The 20,607-nt window shown below is 56.8% G+C and overlaps 1 protein-coding gene across 2 annotated transcripts in view; it reads right to left on the bottom strand.

Annotated features, from left to right (window-relative positions):
• SEMA4D (semaphorin 4D) overlaps positions 1–20,139 on the bottom strand; it is an 89,453-nt gene extending 69,314 nt beyond the window's left edge. Inside the window, exon 1 of one of the 2 annotated variants that reach the window (XM_072841391.1) lies at positions 20,091–20,139. The gene's annotated coding sequence lies outside the window, so the exon portion shown is untranslated. Of the gene's footprint in view, positions 1–19,621; positions 19,672–20,090 lie in introns of those variants that run through there. The other variant, XM_072841401.1, reaches the window with a different exon arrangement.
• Between the last annotated feature and the right edge of the window lie 468 nt (positions 20,140–20,607).

The following is a 20,607-nucleotide window of genomic DNA, read 5'->3' as shown; positions in this document are numbered from 1 at the left end:
TCTTCCAGGACCAGGGCCTCTCCCCATCTGAATTCCCGGCACAACCCAAAAGCTTCATCTCCCAAGCACTCTGTGCACCTCCTTAGCTCTTCTCGGAACAGCCTGGTGGAGCACGGGGCCGAAAGCACCAAGTATCATCAGGCACCTATGCCCCGGCCCCCCTCCTGACACACGTGTGTCCCTCAAAGGGGAGAACTCAGGACGCATCTCTATGTAATTCACCATGTCCCTCCTGGACAAGCCTTTCCACCGTGAAATGTGGGGCTGATGTCAGGTCCCAGGTCTGTCCTCAGGGGAGCCCCTTGGGGTTCCGGCTGGTGAGGCCCCGGGATGCCTGGCCAGGCCACTGTGGAAAGTTCTAGAAGGTACTTCTGAGAGGAGCAGTCGGTGTGTTAGACCCTGGGGGCGGGCCTGGAGCTGCCATGCCACTTGGGCACCTGCAGTTGCCTCCAGACTCTGGTCCTCCTGCACTGGCATATTCCAGCTGCACCCCAGTGGGCAGGGTCAGGTTCGGGGCACCCACAGAGCTCCCCGCCAGCCCTGCAGGAGGATCAGGGCCTCTGCGCCATGACCACCAGAGCAACCGCAAAGAGGTGCAGCCCAGGCTACCCAGAAAGGCCTCACTTTTCTAAAATAGTGAGACCACTGGCTTCATGGGAAGTGCTTACACTGCACCCCCAAGCCCCCCGGGAGCACAGGGAGGCCTGCAGCCCCGGGGTTCTGGAGTCATGGCCCTGACACCTGTGTCCCCAGATGCCTGCCTACCACACTGCTGGCCCCACTGAGCCCCTCCGAGCTCCACAACCAGCCGGCTCACTCATCCATCCATCCACCACTCCTCTTTCACCTCCAACACCATACCTAGTGGAAAAGAAAGAAACCATTTCCCTGACCGTCTGGGGGGATACAGGGGGCACAGCTCCCTGCTCTCCACTTGTCCCCCAAGCAGGTTGTTTCCAAACCCACATGAATGGTAGGCTGAGCCCGTCCCAGGACACCACACTGCTTTTGTCCTGTTGACCGCGATTATTTATCATCAACCTAACCAAGAGGCCTGATAAGAGCATGCCAGGCGGCCAGGAGACCAGCCTCAGCCCCTCACAAAGGGCAGGGACCAGATGACTTTTTCCAAAAAAAAAAAAAGGCACAGCAAAAAGGCTTCTGGTGAATACACCTCCTCCAGTGCAAGCCGGAACATGAGGCCTGTTCTGGAGGGGGGCTGATAGGACTCACCCCCAGAGGTGCCCTGAGAGGCACTCAGGCCTTTGCACGGGGCCAGCGGCTGCAGGTCCAAGGAGGCCCGCGCCAGTGCGTATGGGCTCTGCTCATGCACATGCTCCCAGCACCATCCAAATGCATGAATTGTCACCTTCCTCCATGCCAACGCTGGCCCCATGGCACCTGGGGACCAGTCACGAGTCCTGCCTGCTGAGGGAACAGGCTGACCCCCATCCCCACACACCCGCATCCTGCCACGGGGCGGAGGCTCTTGGGGACGCTGATCAGCCTGGGGCTGACTTCACGTGTGAGTATGGCTGAATCACAGCGGCCAGGGACTTGGTCAAGCTCTTCCCAAGGTTTCTGTGAAGGGGTTTACGACCAACGTGAACATCTAAATCAGGAGACCCCAAGTAAAGCACATCACCCTCGACAATGCGTGTGGGCCTCATCCAATCAGTGGAAGGTCTTAGTAGGAAAAAAGGCCGTGAGGAGTAGGGCTTGTCTCCAGGCATCCGGGGTCTCCACCTGCTGGCCTGGCCTGTGGATTTCAGGCCACTAGCCTCCCCGATCACACGAGCCAATCACGTAGAATACAACTTTCTCTGCTTCTCTCTTAGTGCACACCACGCACATGCGCCCACACGCCCGCTGTCGGTTCTCTGTCTCTGAAGAATGCCGACTGAGACGACAGGACACAGCTTCTGAGATGTCACCCAGCCTGGACGACCCCCACATCTGAGCAGAACCTCCCCGCAGAGAGACAGCGGCCCCCGTGAGCACATGGTGCCCCATGAAGGGCTCGGGGTCAAAACCTTGTGTGTGGATGACCGAGGACTCACCACCCAGCATGGGGAGTGTGGGGTCAGGGTGCACAGCTGCCTCCCAGGAAGACACGCTGCGTCACATATGAAGTGGAGGGGGGTTTCCCCCCCATGTGTGAACTTTCCAGACAAGCAGGAGGTATGGAGGGGCCGGGGCGGGGGGGGGTGACCTTCCTCATTTGGCTGGAAATACAATTAAGATGGATGGAAAGCAAGTTCTAGTAAGCCTCTTCACAGACAGACTCCTAAATCAGCGACGGCCTTGTGCAGCACAATCCTTGAGATGTGCTGTGCACTACTTCCAGGAACACGCGTGCCACATGTGCCCACACGTCTGCACACACACACACGGCCAACTACAAACACTACCAATTCCTTTCCCTGGGCGCCACGCTCCCCGGAGCCAAGCTGGCATGGCTGAAGCTGACAAGGTGACCCAGAGCGTGGACACCAGGCGCCTGGGCCCCTGGGGACACGCCCGCACACACCACCACCACTGACGGGCCTCAGGAAGCAGGTGATGGCCCCGCTGGTCTCCAATCAAGGGCATCACGTCCGTTTAACAACTTACGGGTAATTTGTATGCTTTCCCAGAAAAGCCCTCCATATAAAAATACTCACTGACACACATGAGGAGCTGTGGTCAAGGACATGGGAGACAGGAAAACACCCGAGTTTCCACCTTGGGGTGAGGGACACGGGCGCATGGCCCTCACCGCACCGCGGGTGGCGTCACGGCACATCACGGAGCCCGCGGGTCTACACCACAGCACTGTGTGGGAAAAGCACGCTGCAGGGCCCTGCAGGAGCGACCACAGCTCTGGGAAACCGGCCGTATGCATGTGTTCGGTGTGTGCACCTGCATGCAAACACACGAGCGAGAGAAGGGCACAGGCCGAGCTCGGACGCGCAGTGGGCCACAGCGTGCAGCCCGCACACGTGGAGGAGGGGCACTCTTTCTCCATCTTCCAAGTAAGAAAAACACCATTAAAATAAAGGAAAAATCAGTCAGCATATTTGCTTTCCTGTTCACACTAAAGATTTGACAAGTATTTTTGTAGAAATGCTACTTAAAAGAGAGCCCCGGCGGCAGAGATAAAAACTCACATGAAAAGACAGGAGGCCCTTTCCTGTTTCCCCTCTGAGTCAATGAAAAATTATTTCACCAAGTGGCGAGTTTCCACTGCGCTCTCGCCTCTGTCGCGGCCCACGAGGGCAGGAGGCAGCCGTGGTTTCCACTTTCCTGCTGATAACGCGGCTCTGAACTACATCCTGGAGAAAGTGACAGCCTGCCAGCCCTGGCACCCGCCCCGCGGCCCCCGGCCCCTCGACGTCCTGGGCCTTCCAGTGTGCCACGGCGGGTCCCCAGAGCCTCCCCGGTGCCCGCGGACACCACCTGATCAGAACCAGGGTGTTTGCTGACGTCATTAGGTTAAGGTCACGGAGTTAAGATGAGATCATCCTGGGTCATCGGCAGGGTCCCTGAACCTACTGACAAGTGTCCTCACGAGAGACACACAGAGGAGAGACCCAAACACCGAGGAGCGGCCGTCGGAGGACGGAGACTGAGACTGGACATGAGTGAGGGGCAATCGGAGCCCCCGGAGGCTGGAAGGGGCAGGAAGGACCCTCCCCAGGTCAGCAGAGGGAGCACGGGCCTGCCCGCACCTTCATTTTGGATTTCTGGCCCCGGAACCACGAGAACAACAAATCCTGTTCTGGAAGCCACCTCGCGCGTGACGCCTTGTTACAGCAGCCCCGGGATCATGCATGTGCACGCGGGCGGAGTGAGCACGCTGCCTTCACTGTCAGTTCACCAGAAGGTAAGAAGGCCGCCCTGAGGCGCAGAGGTGCAACGTGCGGGATGAAGGCAGAGAGCCAGGTTCACGGCCGTCAGGGCCACAGGCCACCACGCCATCCAGCACCCATGCCCTGGGCTTCCTGTCTACCCCAGGTCGCCGCCCTCTCCCGGGAGCCACCCCTTCCACTCCGGCCACTACGCAGCGTAATGAACTACCATGGATTCGGGGCTGTGGTATTCACCATGCTCGTGCTTCCATGGGCTGGGGGTCCCAGCGGGCCATGGCAGGATCTTTGTCCCAGCTCCAATGTTGGGGACCCTGGTTGGGGGACCCAATGGCCACAGGCTACAGTCATGGACAGGCAGGTCCCCTTGCCCATCAGGCCCTGGCAGGGAGTGCCTGGAGACCAGGACTGCTGGCTGTGGGGCGTGTGGCAGCCTGGGGGCCTGGCTCTTCACCGCACGGCGGCCACAAGGCCATTGCCTCCATGCTGGGCATCGCAGGGCTCTAGGCTCCACGTGGGCACCATGACACCTGCCCCACAGCAGGACAGACACGGCATCCCAGTGACAGCAACGCCAGGGGAGTGACAACCACAGGTTTCCCCCCACCCAGCTCCCAGCTGTCTCTTAGTGTTCCTGAGACCCAGGCACCCTCACCAGCCACATCGTAACGGCCCAGGAGGAAACCAAGCCAACGGCACAGCAAGTGTGGAAACTGTGGCTCACGCACGTGACAGCACCATGGAGAGCTGGCGGTGGGAACGCCACATGGTAGCAGGTGGCCCCCAGGGGCATGGGCTGCAGAAGCCCTTTGCCTTTCTAGTCAGGAGAGGAAGTGGGGACGGGCTACCGCCAAGTGGGGCAGGGGACCCACCACGGAGCAGCATGGGTGGCTTTGGGCAGGGGTGGCCGGAAGGCAGGGCCCCTACCGGTAGAGCTGACACCAACAGGCCTCCTGCCCAGGCACTCACAGGAGAGCCCGTCTGCTGGCTGCTTCTGGGTCTTGCTGCCCAAGGACATGAGGTCATATGCGGTCGCTCTGTGGGTGAAGACTAGCTGACACCGTGGGCCGTGGCCACGTCTCCTTCACCCAGCTCCCACGTCCCAGGGAAGCACCCCTCCCAAGGACACAGAGGCAGCGTCTATGCACAAGCCCAACTCCAGCTCCTCGGCTGCCCAGCGGGCAGGGGAGCCTGGCACCTGTGGTGAACACAGCTGTGTTTGGAAAAATTTCCCATCTGATTTAGCATCTGCAATGGAAGTGCTGAAAAGGGCCTGGGAACAGCCCTGGTCCTCACACCTCTGCCCAAACGTCCTGCCTGCAGCGGTGCCCCCTGGAGTAGGCCCGTGTGCATGCCCGTTGCCCCCTCTCTGACTGGGACGAGGGACAGCGTTCTGATTCCTTCAGGTTCTCCCTCATGTTTGAAACAATGTGACTGTGCAGAGCTGGCCACCCCTTCTGCACAAAGAGACGCAGTCACGGGACATAGCGCTCATTCGTCCCTGCTCACAGCAAGCCTGTGCCCCTGGCTCAGGGGGCCTCGGAGGGTCACAGCAGGTGACAGGGCCCTGCCTCTCCCCGAAAGCAGCTCTTTAGGAGCTCAGTACTCACAGTCTATTTTAAAAACCCCATTCCCATTGCCTCCTGGGGCTGCTGGTAAAAAGTGAGCCATGTCTCTGTGGCAGTCTTGTCCGCCAAGCCAGGGGACTGTGGGCCCCACACAGAAGGCCCAAGGAGGCCGGGAGCCTCTGCAGGATCCCACATTTGAAACCCAAGCCACTCCCTCGGGTTTCAAAGACATGCCAGCAGTCCAGTTCCGCCCACTCAGCTCAGGGACTCAGCCGTGACCCAGTTTCCCAGCCCTGTGGCTCTGGAGCATGCAGTCCATGGTGGCCTAGGGCCCCTGGGGCTCCCGGCCCCACTGCATGCCAGGCCACAGAGAGAAACCAAGGAGGAAGGAGTCCAAGGGACAAGAATATGAAATACACAGCCTGCCCTGTGCCAACATGTTAAAATGTCCATGCAGTCACACAGAGTGAGGCATCAAGGGGGGTATTTTTCAAATGGGGGGATGAGTAGAAATAGCTTTCACAGAAGATGCACTGAACACACATCAAAAGTATTTTGTATGGTTAAGGATGCGTATGCTGTTGAGGAAAACACTGGATTTAGCGGTGTGTGTACACACGTGTGCAGGTGTACGTGTGTGCGTCATGTGTGCACGTGTCATGTGTACTGTGTGCATGTATACTATGTGCATGCCATGTGCATATGTGCACTGTGGTGTGTGCACATGTGTACACATGTTCTGTGCACAAGTGGGGGTATTTGCTACATGTTCACAGTGTATATGCACGTGTCATATATGCACACATGTGTTGCGTGTGCATGTGTTGTGTGCACATAAGTGTACTGCACACACATGCACACGTGTGCACTGGTCACAGCATAAACACACGTCTTCCCCACCAGTTACCCTCAGGGCCTGAAAGCAGCCAGCTCCCTGACCGCAGTGAAGTTTTAATATTCTAATAAAAAATATTTTTGAAAATATTATAAATGCACTGAAACTTCTCTAAAGCTTGTCTTTAAACATGACGCTGGATTCCAACAAGTGGTACTTGCTGTTCTCTCATGATGTAATCCTGCAACACCCCACCCCCACCCACTGGCGCTGACCCCGCGGCTCATGAGGCGGGGCAGGCCCTGCGATGGTGACAGGCCGAGGGAGGAGGGGAGCCCTTGCCCACTGCACACTCTGGCCCCAGGAGCTGGTCCCCACCGCATGGGAGAGGCCAGGGCGGCTGCCCCACTTCCCACGGTGCGTTTTCCACTTAAAAGTAAAACAGACAGTAAAACACCCACGTGCTCATTAAGCGAGGCAGGTACGAGAGGCCTGGGAGGCGTCTGCTGGGTCCCAGGACAGATTTGTGTGTGTGCGTGTGTGTGTGCACGCTCACGAGACATCGGGGACAGGAGACAAGCTCTGAGGACAACAGGGAAGCGATGTCGACTCCCCTGGCACCCATGGCCCCCAGGCTGTGGGGTCGGAGACATGACTGTGAGTGAGCCCTGTCGATAAACCCAGTGCCAGGATGCACCTGCGACTCAGCGTCCTGTCTGAAACCAAGCTCCAGGGAGGTTTCTGTGCAGAAACAGTATCTTCAAAAGCTACTACTCACTACTCTCCGGGTGAGCTACAGCCCTCGCTGCGCCTATGGCCTTGGAGACGAGCGGGCTGTGCCACTGGACGTGTTCTGATTCCGCATCCCATGGTCAAACTGGGTGCTCTGACTTCTGGAGACAGGCTGCCCCTCCCTCGGGCACAAGCTTGTACCCGGGCTTTCTGTTCACAAATGCTGGCAAACACCCTTTCTAATAAACGCCTCTTTATACCCATGATTACTTCGGGTAAACTTCTAGATGTTGAGCTGCAGGGGCCCAGGGTACGTACATCTTTAAACCCTAAAGCGCCCTGATGGGTGACCACCCCTTGTTGCGTGTGCACCAGACGCGGCGCCTGAAAAGCATGCCTCCCTGCAGGCCTCAGGCCACAGCTCCCAGGCTTCACATCCTCGCTGAGTGGCCATGTGAAAAAGTCTCTTGTTCTCTCTGTTTACCACACCCGCACCTGTAGTCAGGACCCCAGGAAAGAGGGACAGACACGTCAGGCACGTCACTTACAATGCGGCCCTCGTGCAAGCAGCCGTGTCATTCCTTGCCTGACGGCCTCCCCATGTGCAGCAGTCAGAGAGGCCAGAGTCACCCTCCACCTGGATCCGACGGCGCCAGTTACCGGTCTGCCGCCTATGCCGTGTTGGTCGGATTCCACTTACGTGATGCTCTGGAAAAGTCTACAGGGACAGGAAATGGATGTGTGGTTGCCGGGGGTGGGGAGAAGGATCTGACTCCAGAGAGCATAAGGAAGTCTGCAGGGTCAAGCAAATTTTCACATCCTGGTTTGGTGGTGGCTGCATGACTGTGCATTACAACCCACGGGGCAGGACCTGGCAAGGGGTGAGTTCTGCTGTGGACAGATTATTTGTCAGTAAATCTGACTTAAACACAAACCACCAACCGGCAGAGAGGCCTTGTTGCACCTCTGGCACATCCTGAGCACCCTCCATGCCCGCAGGCCCACCAAGCCAGCGCCAAGCCCAACACCTCCACCAAGGCAGCTGCCTGCTGCCTTCTCTAGGGCCCCACAGCCCACTCAGCTCTTGATCCACCCCCTCCCACCCTGAACACCTGCTGGGCTGCCAGGAAGTACCCACAAATTCCTCCATCCTCTACCTCAAAGGGTTTGGTCTCTGGCTGCAGGTTAGAATGACCTGAGCGGCTCGTCCAAACCACTGGACTGTATCCTACCTCTGACCCTGGGGTCAGATGTGACTGGGTGGGTGGAGGCCCAGGCACTGTAAGACCCAGGCTCAGAATGACAGAGGGGACATCCTGCAGATCCTACAGACATCACAAGCATAACAGAGGAATATTATGGGGCAACTTTATTCCAACAAGTCTGACAACACAGAAGAAATGGAAAGAGTCCCCAAAACACACCTAACACCAGGACCGACCTACAGAAAATTTTAGCAGCCCTACGTCCAGACACCGAATTCAAACCTGAAAGCCTCCTCATGAGGAAATCCGCAGATGGTTTCACTAGTAAATTCTAGCAAACATTTAAGGAAGAAATAACACTGGTCCCACACAAGCTCTCTTTCAAAAAATAAAAAAAAAAGGGGCACCTGCATGACTCAGCCCATTGAGCATCTGACTCTTGATTTCAGCTCTGGTCATGATCTCAGGGTCATGAGATCGAGCCCAACATCGGGCTCCACGTTTGATGCAGACTCAGCTCGAGATTCTCCCCCACCCTCTATCCCTCACCCCTGCTCACATGCTCACTCACCCGCTTGCTCTCTCAAATAAGTAAATAAATCTTTTTTTTTTTTTTTTAAGATTTATTTATTTGAGAGAGAGCACAAGCAGGGGGAGGGGCAGAGGGAGAGGATGAAGCAGGCTCCTTGCTGAGCAGGGAGTCCGATGCAGGACTCCATCCCATGACCCCAGGATCATGATCTGAGCCCAAGACAGATGCTTCACTCACTGAGCCACCCAGGTGCCCCGTAAATAAATCTTTAAAAAATAATAATTAATAAACGAAGAGCTTCCCAAATCACTATGTGACTCCAACATTACCCATACTGAAACCAGACAGATATTACAAAAAAGGAACACGGTATCCCTCAAGAATATACTTACAAACATCCTTAACAACATTGTAGCACATTAAATCCAGCAATATGTAAGAAAAATAATACATTGTGACCATCTCGAGTTTGTGCTAGGAATGCAAGGTTGTTTAACACACACACACAAAATCAATATAATTCACTGTATCTGTGAAAAAAAAAATACCATACGATCGTCTCCACAGATAAAGAAAAAGCATATGACAATATTCAACGTCCATTCCTGATAAAAACTCTCAGCAAATGAGAAACCTTCCTCATCTTCTCATAAAAGGCATCCAGATAAAATCTTCACTAACACTGTGTTTCACGAAAAGACATTTAGTTCTTTCTTCCTATGATTGGGAACAGGCAAGACTGTCCACTTTTACCACTTCTGTGAAATATTGTAGTGAAGATCCCAGACAAGAGAATAAAAAAAGAAATAAGCAGCATTCTGACTGGAACGAAATGGTAAATGGTTCCCATTCCTAACCATCAGGATTATCTACGTGCAAAATCTTAAGGGGCCGGCTGCAGGAAAAGCTACTCAAATAAGTCAATATATAAAGGTTACAGGATAAACAATTTAAAAAATCAATTGCACTTGTAAACACCTGCAATAAAGTGCAAAATATAACTAAGAAATCCATGCATAATAACATCCAAAAACATGAACTCCCTAACAATAAATCTGATAGGATACGTGTAAAACCTGTACACAACCTCTGCAAGTCACCGCTAGGAGAGCACGGGAGGAGGGATGGCCCGTGCCTGTTGGCTGAGGCACTCAGAACTGTTAATCATGTCAATTTTCTCCAAATTGAGTTAAGGCGTTGATGTGATCCCCGTCAAAAATCCAAGCAAGTGTTCTTATAGAAGTTGACAAGCTGATTTTAAATTCACAGGGAGATGCGAAGGGTCGAGACCAGACAACACCATCTTGGAAACAAGGCATAGTTGGGAGGCTCACAGGATGTAACTTCAAGACATTGCAGAAGGCAACAGGCGTGGAGCCAGAGTGGGGGGGCCGCGAGGAAGAATCCAGATCGGGCCAGGATCAAGCCCAGAAACAGAGCCTCACGGAGAAGCTCAGGTGCTCTCCAGACATGACACCAAGACAATCCAACGGGAAGGATCGTTTCTTTAAACCAACGGTACTTAAATAAATAAATAAATGAATGAATGAATGAATGAATGAAAGAAAGAAAGAAAGAAAGAAAGAAAGAAAGAAAGAAAGAAAGAAAGACCAACGGTACTAGAACAACTGGTCATCCAACATGGAAACAACGAACCTCGATCCTTTCAACTTTCTAGTTAAAATATTAATGCAAAACGGGCAACAGATCTGAACAGAAGACATTAAAACCATAACGTCTTCAGGAGAACACTCAGGAGAAAATCTCCGTGACTATACCTTCGGCAAAGGTTTCGTAATAGAACCCGAGAAAAGTACAAGCTACTAAAAAAAAACAGTAGATAGGGGATCCCCTGGGTGGCTCAGCGACTGAGCATCTATCTTTGGTTCAGGTCATGACCCCGGGGTCCTAGGATCGAGTCCCTCATCGGCCTCCCCACATGGAGCCTGCTTCTCCCTCTGCCTGTGTCTCTGCCTCTCTCTCTCTGTGTCTCATGAATAAATAAATAAGATCTCTTAAAAAATAAATAAATAAAAAACAGGAGATAAACCCGATTTCATCAGAATTGAAAACACCTGCCCTTTGAAAGCTGTCATTAACGAAACGGCGAGCCACAGACAGGGAAGCTATTTGCTTTCCACATATCGGACAAATGACCTGAATCTGGAACACATGAACGGCTCCTGGAACCCAAATCCAAGAACACACCCCCCTTCAAATGTGGGCAGATGATCTGAACAGGAACTTAACACAATACTTACACGTAAACCCAGGAAGAGCTGCTGTGCTAGAATCTTGGGGACACAGCACGTGACACACCAGCAGAGCAAAAATCAGAGAGATGGTGACAACGCAAGTCGGCGGGGTGGGGAACTGTCCTCTCACATGCGGGACACAGGGCACGGGGACAGGGCAAGGCACCACCTCCATGGAAAACCGTTTGCCGGTTTCTCAGAGTCGAATACCATACACGACCCACACACTCTAGAGGTGCCCGTGCCCGCAGCTTCCCAGCGGGAGCTTTTACACCACTTTTTACTGTAAAACGTACACAAGGTAACATCTATCACTTTATTATATTATATTTTTTAAGATTTATTTTTTTAAAGATTTACATTTTTTTTTTAAAGATTTGAGAGAGCATGAGCGGGGGTGGGGGGGGAGCAGAGGCAGAGGGAGAGAACCTGACTCCCCTCAGCTGAGCAGCCCGGTGAGGGACTCGACCCCAAGACCCCGGGATCATGACCTGAGCCCAAGGCAGATACTTCATCAACTGAGCCACCCAGGTGCCCAACATTTACCATTTTGGTGACACTGAGTACATCCCCAGCACCATGCAACCATGAGCAGGATGCAGCTCCAGAGCCCTATCTTCACCCCAAAGGGAAAGCACCCATTAACCCCTCACCCCCTCCCCAGCCGCAGCCACCCTAGGCTCTGCCTCCCGTCTCCAAGGACGTGCCTATTCTAGACCTTTCACATAAATGGAATCATGCAACGTGTCCCCTTCTACGTCTTTGCTCCCCAAGCACGATGTTTCGGAGGGGCACCCATGTTCCGGTCTGCTCTGGCTGGGCCATTCGCTCCCTGACGGACCTTGGGTCCTTCTGACCTCTTGGCTGATGCAACTACTATGAACAGTCACACACAGCATTTGTTTGGAGGCCTGTCTTCAGCTCTTCTGGGTGGACACCTGGGGGTGGGGTTGCCGGGTCCCAGGGCCAGCCTCCATTAACCTCCGTGAGGGACTCTCCACGCGGCTTTCCGACGGGACTGTGATTTCCCCTTCCCTCCAGCAAGGCACCAGGTTCTCATCCTCCTTGAGCTCACCAACCCTTTTCACTTCCTGTTCTCTCTGGACCAAAGCCCTTCCACTGGGTGGGAAGTGGTACGTGGCCACAGATTGGCTCTGCACGTCCCTGGGGACTCCTGATGGCACGCATCTTACTGTGTGCTTCTCCATCATTTCTGTATCTCCTTTGGAGATGCATCTGCTCCTGGTTCCCCGGCTGTGTCTCCTTCCGTGCTGAGTCGTAGCTACGGCACTTTTATTCACCACAACCCCACGCAGGAAGTGATGCAAATGTCCACCAACAGGTGAAGGAATCGATAAACCCTGGGTCACCCAACCGTCCAAGAGAACTCAGCCCTACAGAGACACGGAGTTCTCACAAGCACGGCTGCTCCGACGGATCTCAAAGCCACCACGCTGCATGAAAGCAGCCAGACACAGTGTCTGTCCCTTTTGAAACTCCTGGAGGAACACATCTCATTGACCGTAACCTAATCTCAACACATCAGTCATTGCCTGGGCCGTGGGCTGAGTGCAAAGAGCAAGAGGGACCCTGGAAGTGCTCACAGGCCAGAGGGTCCCAGTCGCCCCTATGCCACCCTGCAGTGACAGCACCAAGCCACCGGGCACTCTCACTCTTGTGAATGGCTGCGTGGACCCGGCACGTCCAACCCCAGGGCTGAGGGCAGCGACATGGGGCCTGCATCACGGCAGCTGCTGGCCACACACATGGCTCAGAACACTCTGCTCCCTGAAAACAAGCATCTGTTGCTGTGTGGCAATCACATCCTGCTAAAAGTGGTAAAGGGCGCACCATCCCTCTGTGCCAGCACCCTGATTCGGCTGTCCCGTCCACCCCAGGGCTCGCCCATGGGCAGGCCTGGCAACAAAGGGCCTCCGCTGCGGGTCTGGTGAACACGGCCGACGGGCTGGGGGACCCAGACATGTGCTCTCAGCCGGCGTCCAGGTGACCTGGGACCATGTCTCCATCCTAGACAGGACCTGGGACCATGCTGGTGGCTGAGGCCCACCTGGAGGAGATGCCGGGTCTCACCCAGAGGGAATGTTCAGAGTTCCCCCACAGCCACATGGCCTCCAAGACAGGCCCCTGCTCCCAGCCCCAGGTTCTAACCAGACCTCCCCCATGGCTGACTCCCCTCCCTGCCCAGGTGCCCTGCTAACAGCTTTCCGGGGCCCTGGTGCCCACCCGTGAGCTCCTGCCTGTGCTCAGAGATGCCGTGTCACCAACCTCTACTGTGCCTTCTGCATCCTGGCCCCTCCTGCCTGTGGACCTGGGCGAGCAGAGGTGCAGTGCACACAGGCTGCAGGCCACACTGCAAGCTGGGGGCCCAGCTGGCCTAGAGGGGAGACCCTGGGCCGGCCAGCACCTCTGCCTGGAGGGCTCCAGCAAAAGCCTCCTCCTTGCTACCTTCATGGCTCGTCCCTCCTTCCAGAACACAGACCCCAACGTCACCCTGCTACTCTGTCCTCCCCTACTTATTGCCCTGCAAGCCCAACTCGCAAAACAGGGACAGCTCTCCTTTCCATGCCTCCTGAACTCTTGGCCAACCACTCCCCCAGACTGCTGGCCTCTCCCTCGAGACCATGGACCGCTCCCTCCAGATCACTGGCCACTCCCCCCCAGGGCCCTGACTGCTCCCATCCACTGTCCACCGAGGCCACTACCCCCAGACCACCAGCTGCTCCCCACAGGGCCTTGACCACTCCCTCAGACCACAGGCAGGTTGGCAGGTCATCAAGGACCTCCAGGTTGCTGGGGTCAGCTCCAAGCCCTCACTGCACAGGACCCCTGGGCTGGGCGGCCTTCCTCACCCCTCTCTGGCCACCCCCCGGGGTCCTTTGGCCTGTCCTCCCTTCCACCTCCACTGTCCCGTGCTGACTCACCACTTTAGAAGCTTCATCTCTGGGGGAGCCTGGGTGGTGCCGTCGATTCAGTGTCTGACTCAAGGTTTCAGCTCAGGTCACCATCTCGGGTTCATGAGGTCAAGCCTCACACTGTCTGCTTGGGCTTCTCTCTCCCCCTCTGCCCCTCCCCATTCCTCCCCACTCCCTGCTCATGCATGCGTGCGCCAGTGCAGGCTCCTGAACATGGACAGTGCAGGCTCACAGGCAGTACCTGGGCAGCGGCCGTCCTCCCTGACTCCCCACAACCTCAGGATGATGCCAACTGACCCCTCCGGCTGCCTGAGCCGGGTCTCGGGGTCCCCTCCTGCACACTGGCTGCACCCCCCATTCTGTACTTGCTTCACACTGCCAGCAGCAGGCCCAGCCACCTGATTTCGAATCCCAAACACCCCGTGATGGCCTCAACGTGTGACACAGCCTGACTTACTTCCCCCATGTCTGGCTTCCATCTCCCTCAACCTGAGAGCAGCGCCATGTGGACAGGGCCTTCTGCACTTTGGCTTCTTGCTGTAACTGGCGCTCAGCAAACGTCTGCCAGGGGTGCCCTCCACTGCAGGACAAATGTGTGAGCTGGTCCTGGGACCTCAATGAGAGGAGAGGTCAGGCACTTGTCCCGAGCAGACTCAGACTACTTCTCAGGCTCGGAGCAGCACCGCCCGCTGCAGCACCCCCTCCTCAGTCCCAGAGAACTGTGGCACACGCCACACATGCAGTGATGCCACAGAGGGGGTGGGCAGTGCAGCCCTCACAGATGGCAGGCCCCTGGGAACTAGTGGCTTTCCGCACAAAATCTAAACACACACAGGTGAGGGCCAAAGCCCCCCGAATGCTAGACCAAAGCGAATTCTATTCTGGCTGTGAAGGCACCCAGGAGGTCTTCCACGAGGAAAACAGGAGGCAAAAACCCTCAGGATCCCAGACAATTTGCACTCTTTGCTTTCCAGAACAGAGGTTACCTGACACACCCTCTGCTAAATGAAAAGAAAACCAAAGTAAACACTGAAAATGATGCACCTGCCTGCAGTGGCCAGACACCCAGCGCCCAGGAAACCTTCTGGGGCTTGGGACTATCTCTGCTTTTGCTTTGGGCCGTGGAGGGGACATGCTGCTCCACCTGAACCAAGACCAGGTAGGTCCGGGCTGAGGTTCTCCTGCACCGCACAGACCACCTCTGCCGGGCCCTGGCACCGTGGGGGGACATGCTGGCGTTCAAGGTTCAGGGCCTGGGGCTCGTCTCCCAGCCGCCGAGGGCCAGGCATCTGAGTCTGTCTCTTTGCGGCTCCCAGAGCACTTAGTCAGACGGCCAGGGACCACTGACTCACAAGTGCCTTGTGTGAACCTCATCATCGCTCGTTGCGTTGTGCAGAGACGTGCACTTTTGCAAATCAAGTCTCGTTTAAACCAACTTCCAATTCAGAAATCCAGAACATTCAGAATACAACATGGTATCACCTCATGGAGATACCCTTCTTAAAATTAACTTTTTTTTTTTTTTTAAAGGGAAGTTTTTTTTTTTTTTAATTTTTACTTATTTATGATAGTCACACAGAGAGAGAGAGAGAGGCGCAGAGACATAGGCAGAGGGAGAAGCAGGCTCCATGCACCAGGAGCCCGATATGGGATTCGATCCCGGGTCTCCAGGATCGCGCCCCGGGCCAAAGGCAGGCGCTAAACCACTGCGCCACCCAGGGATCCCTAAAATTAACTTTTAGACTGAAAAACAATTCCATTTTGAAAGCAACTAACTGAACAGAAGTATGTAGAAGGAAAAAAAGTATAGATTCCACTTCCTCTCCCAACCCTTCCTTCCCTCGCCCTCCCCCATTACACATGCATACTTCCTCCTCCAACACACATGCTCACACTCATGTATGCGTACACACATGCATGCACACAGCCATGCACACACATACTCACATATGCATGCATACATACACAGCACGCATGCACATACACATACCTGCACACAAATGCACACATACACAACCCTACACACAAATGCAGATCTACATACACACGCACACATGCACACACCTAGCGCACATAGGCATGCATGCACACATGCATACACATACACGCACACATACGCACGCACATGAGCGCACACATACACATGCATACGTGTACGCGCACACACACACACACACCATACCCCTCCCCCCTGGCCCCAGGCCTGGAGCAGCTCCTGCCGTCCACAGCAGGCACTCCACAACGATCTGTTCAACAGACGCTGTGTGCCCTTTCAGGTTATTACTGACACGTACGCACACGAAAACCGGCTCCTCGTAGGCCTTCTCCACTGAGAAGTGATGGTTTCCCTTCATATGTCGGCACGTCTTTTGAAGTAAAGCCCCAAACTGTGTCATGAACTAAAGGACCCTATGGCGTGTTTCTGGGAGGGGACACACGGTTCTTGGATTACTACTAACTTCTTATTATGGAGCATTTTGAAAATAAGTGAAGGCAGACAGAACAGAATAAGAACCTGCAGGCACCCTCTCCCAGACCCAACCACCCCTCCACGCCCACCCACCTGCCACCGTGCTGGTTAGAAGCAGACCCCAAACGCTCTCTTGTCTCCTCTGCACACACTCTCATGTCCACGGCTAACAGGTAAAGGTCATTTCAGCATGGCCATGGCTCTGTACATGGCTCATACTAAGGAATATGATCATTCTTTGAAAATCATCAGTCATTGGGATGCCTGGGTGGCTCAGCGGTTGAGTGTCTGTCCCAGGATTGAGTCCTGCATTGAGATCCCAGCAGGGAGCCTGCTTCTCCCTCCGCCTATGTGTCTGCCTCTGTGTGTCTCTCATGAATAAATAAATAAAATCTATAAAAAAAACTCAGCAGTTGTTCAACAAATATCAACTGTCTCATAAATACCGTAATTTTTTAAAGGAATGATTCTTGAGTCAAATCAAATGCTGGTCTGACTACATTTTGTCCAGAGCCTGCAATTCCGGGAGCTGCTTAGAAGTGACCCGGGCAGAGGGTGCAGTCTACTTTCTCCTGGACAGCATCTGAGACTTTTCAACCAAAGAAGGGACCCCACCCCTCTGGAGGAGCACCCAGGCCTAGGATGGCCCTGGGGGCTGCTGCAAAGCCCAGGAGTGGCAGCAGGGCGACAGGGAGCCTGCCCCAGCACGGCACTGCCAGTAAAAACCGTCTGTGCACTGAGGGAGGGTCAGGCAAGCTGAAAAGTGAGCCACTCAAGGAACTGGGATGGGCCAACTTGCTCAGCCCCAAAATCACCTTAATTGTCATGCGGACAAATGCCACCCCTCACTAGGTGAGGCCCAATACGCACCCTTCCAAATCAGCAGATATTTCCTCCTAGTAACCCCTGGCTTCCCTGTGTCACCCACCCACCCCCCAGACGGCAGGCAGCCTGGAAATTGCTGCGCGCTGAGCCCTATCTCCGGTGCCAAGGAGCCTGCCTGACCGGCCCTGCTCTTGGGCGACGCCCCAAGACGTCCCCAGACAGCCACAGCCCAGTGGTGTGGTAGAGCTGTGGCAGCTGCACCTGCCAAGCCCCAGGCTGACCCAGGCCGGAGGGAGAGAGGACCTCTCTCCTGCGCCCCCGACTTCTCTTCTGTCATCTTCCTTCTTCTATTCTCCCTTCTGCCGGGTGACAGGTCAAGAGGGATGACACTGCTCCCAGCTGGGAACTGCAAAGACGGTGGCCTTTCTCCCAGCATTAACCCTGGACTATGAGCCAATAGCAAATTCATCTGAGGGCTTTTGCATGGCCAGCTTCACCACACGGCCACCCTGCACGCCCGGCCAGTGAACAGACCACAGCTTCTGCTCCCTGAAAAGCCTGGGGGTGCAGGGGCGCTCGGAGCCACCGCCGGCCACCTCTCCTCCCACCTCCCTCCCGGCAGTTCTTTCAACCAAGCGGATCCTTAGTGTGATAAGAAGAGGAGAGTCACTATAAATTATGGAATAATCGGGAAGTGAATTCATGACCACAGTGGCAGGGGCCTACCCCAGCCAGCAACGGGGATGCCTGGGGACCAGGTCCCAGCTGCTGAAACAGGAGCTCTGGCCCCAGACTCACCACACAGCACGCAGTATCAGGAGAAGGCTCTGCAGCCGCCCTCCTGGCCCTGCCCGTTCCTCCCCCACTACGAGCAATGGGACCCAGAGGGAGGGGCCGGAGGCCTGGGCCTGTCCACACTGGGTGTGGGAGAGGAGGACTCTCTCCAGAAGCACAGCGGATCCACGGTCCTTGCAAGGCGTTATTGATTTTGCTGTGAGCTGGCACCAGAGCCGACCATTAGTATGCTCTCCCAAGACCGGCCTAGACATCCCCGCCTGGGGTGGGGAAGGCCCTCGAGATGCATCTGCCTCAGATAACCCACACGGTGGGGATCACAAGTGAATGATGTCATGAAGGTCATCTCCCTGATCTGCCCTGCTGCCCCCTACCTCCAGCCACTGGACAGCTGTGCAGCACAGCCCACACCCCACACCCCAGCTCGGATGTGTGCACTGCCTGCCGGGGCTAGAGCAGGAGCGGCAGGGCACCCCACGCACCAGGGGAGGGGGCTCTGCAAAGCTGCATTTTCCAACAGACATGTGCTAGCCTGGGTAGAGGGTAGGCAGACAAGCTCAACTGTACTATTTCAGAGGCAGACAAACAGATGGCAAAGCCCATCACGGGGAGTCAGTCACTCCCCCCACCAGCTCACGGTCCTGCGAGGGAGGGACCGGGCAGAGATACCTCTCTGTGTTGCTGACTAGCTTCTACACCTTTACTTGATTCACCTGCTGGGTGTACTACAGGCACTTTCAGGGCGAAGTGCAGGTCTGGCTCCCAGAGGGCCAGTCCCTGTCCACAGAAACAGCCAGTGTGTCCCTCACCAGCCCCTCATTCCTGAGCTTTTATCCCTGGTAGCACATGGTGCCTAGAGTACTCAGAGCAGGCCGGCTTTATTCTTCTTTATTTTTACAGACGATGTGCATAGACACCAACCGTTCAAGTGACAATCAGGGCATTATCTCCACCAGAATCCTGGCCCCAGCGCTGGCTGAGGCAGCCTGTTTCTGGGACACAGTAAACAGTCCCAAATAACGGTGCCCAGGCAGCCAGCCGGCTGGCCCCGGGCCTGGGGCAGATATGAGGTGACAGGCCACGATGTCACTTCACCCCCTTGCAGAAGAAACTTCCGCTCCGTGGCGCCTAGTGGACCTGAATAGACTCAGAGCAGGAGGGCCAGCTGCTTGGCCGCAAGCCCCAGGTCCGGCCTGGCCTGCAGCAGCCTGGCCACCCACCGGCCTGGAGACGTGCTCAAGGTAAGGGGAGGTTTGTAAAACAAAAACAGAGCCAACTTGGGGAGGCACAGGGTCGGAAGGCGCTGGAAGGCAGGGCTCACCCAGCCCTTGACAACAGGCCTCGTTTTCAGTGAACTGCCCCCATATAGACTCACATGCGCCCCCCCTCCCGATACTAAATCCAATAAATGACAAGAAGGACCACCACCCAAGTCTCCTTTCCATGTGCGCACCGGAAAACCCCAGTGGGCTCAGCTCCCTGCAGCTCACCAGGCGGCTGCAACAGGTGCAGCCCCAGCCAAGGCTGGAGAGTCTCCTTGGCTGTTCTAGAATCACGCAGCCCGAACCCTGAAGGAAGCCCGAGGCCTGCAGCCCTCACCGCCAGGGCCCTGACCTGCCCCACCTGTCTGAGTGCGCGTCTCCGGCCGGCGCTCGGGGGCCGCGGCCTCCGGCCCGAAATAGAAGCCCGCGGAGCGCGCAGGCCCAAGCGGCTGGACCGGGAGCGCCGGGCGGGGGCCCCGCGGCCAGGGGAGCGGCCGGCCCGGTCTGCGCGCCGCCCCCGCTCCCAGCCGCGATCGGCCGCGCGCCCTGCGCCCCCGGAGCCACCTGCGCGCCGGCCCCGAGGGTGCTCGGGCGGGGAGGGGTCCCGGAGGTGCTGGGAGGGGCCTGGGGGCTGGGTCCCGAGGCGGGCCGCCGGGAGGGTCCGAGGAGGGGACGCCCGCCGGGAGGGTCGGGGGTCCGGGGAGCAGTCGGGGGGCTCCGGGGCGGGGACTCCGGGAGGGTCGGGCGGGGTGGAGGCTCTCCGGAGGGTCCCGCCGCCGCCCCCGCGCACCTGCCGGGCCCGCGCGCTCCCGCCGCCAGCCGGCCCTTACCTGGCGTGGCGCGTCCTGGCCGCGCGTCCCGGCGGTGCCCGGCCCGGGGAGCGCGGGCGCAGGAATGGCGGCGGGCGGCGGGCGGCGGGCGGCGGGGCGCTCGGGCCGGGCTCGGGGCGGCGGGGGCGGCGGCGGGGGCGGGGGCGGCGGCGGCGGCGGGGGCGGCGGCCGGGGATGCTGCGGCGCGCGAGGGCGCGGAGGCCGGCGCGGGAGGGAGGGCGCGGGGCGGCGCGCAGGCCCCTCCCCCGCTCCCGCCTCCCCTTCCCGCCGCCTCCTCCCCCGCCCGGCTGCCCGCAGACTCCGCCTCCCCGGCTCGTTCCCTCCCCTCCGCCCTCCCCTTTCTTCACCTTCCTCCCCCACTCCTCCCCCTCCTGCCTCCTCCCGCCTGCTCTCCGCGCGGGGCCTCAGAGGCGGCCCCTGGTCCGCCCGCGCTCAGGCGGGCCCAGAGCCACCCGCCCCCGCCCCCGCCCCCACCCCGACGCCCACCCCGACCCCCACCCCCACCCCCACCACCTGC

The sequence above is a fragment of the Canis lupus genome, chromosome 1 (assembly GCF_048164855.1).
Source record: "Canis lupus baileyi chromosome 1, mCanLup2.hap1, whole genome shotgun sequence".
Taxonomy (NCBI): domain Eukaryota; kingdom Metazoa; phylum Chordata; class Mammalia; order Carnivora; family Canidae; genus Canis; species Canis lupus.
Note: the sequence above shows the minus strand (reverse complement) of the source record. Positions and strands in the feature narration are given on the sequence as shown.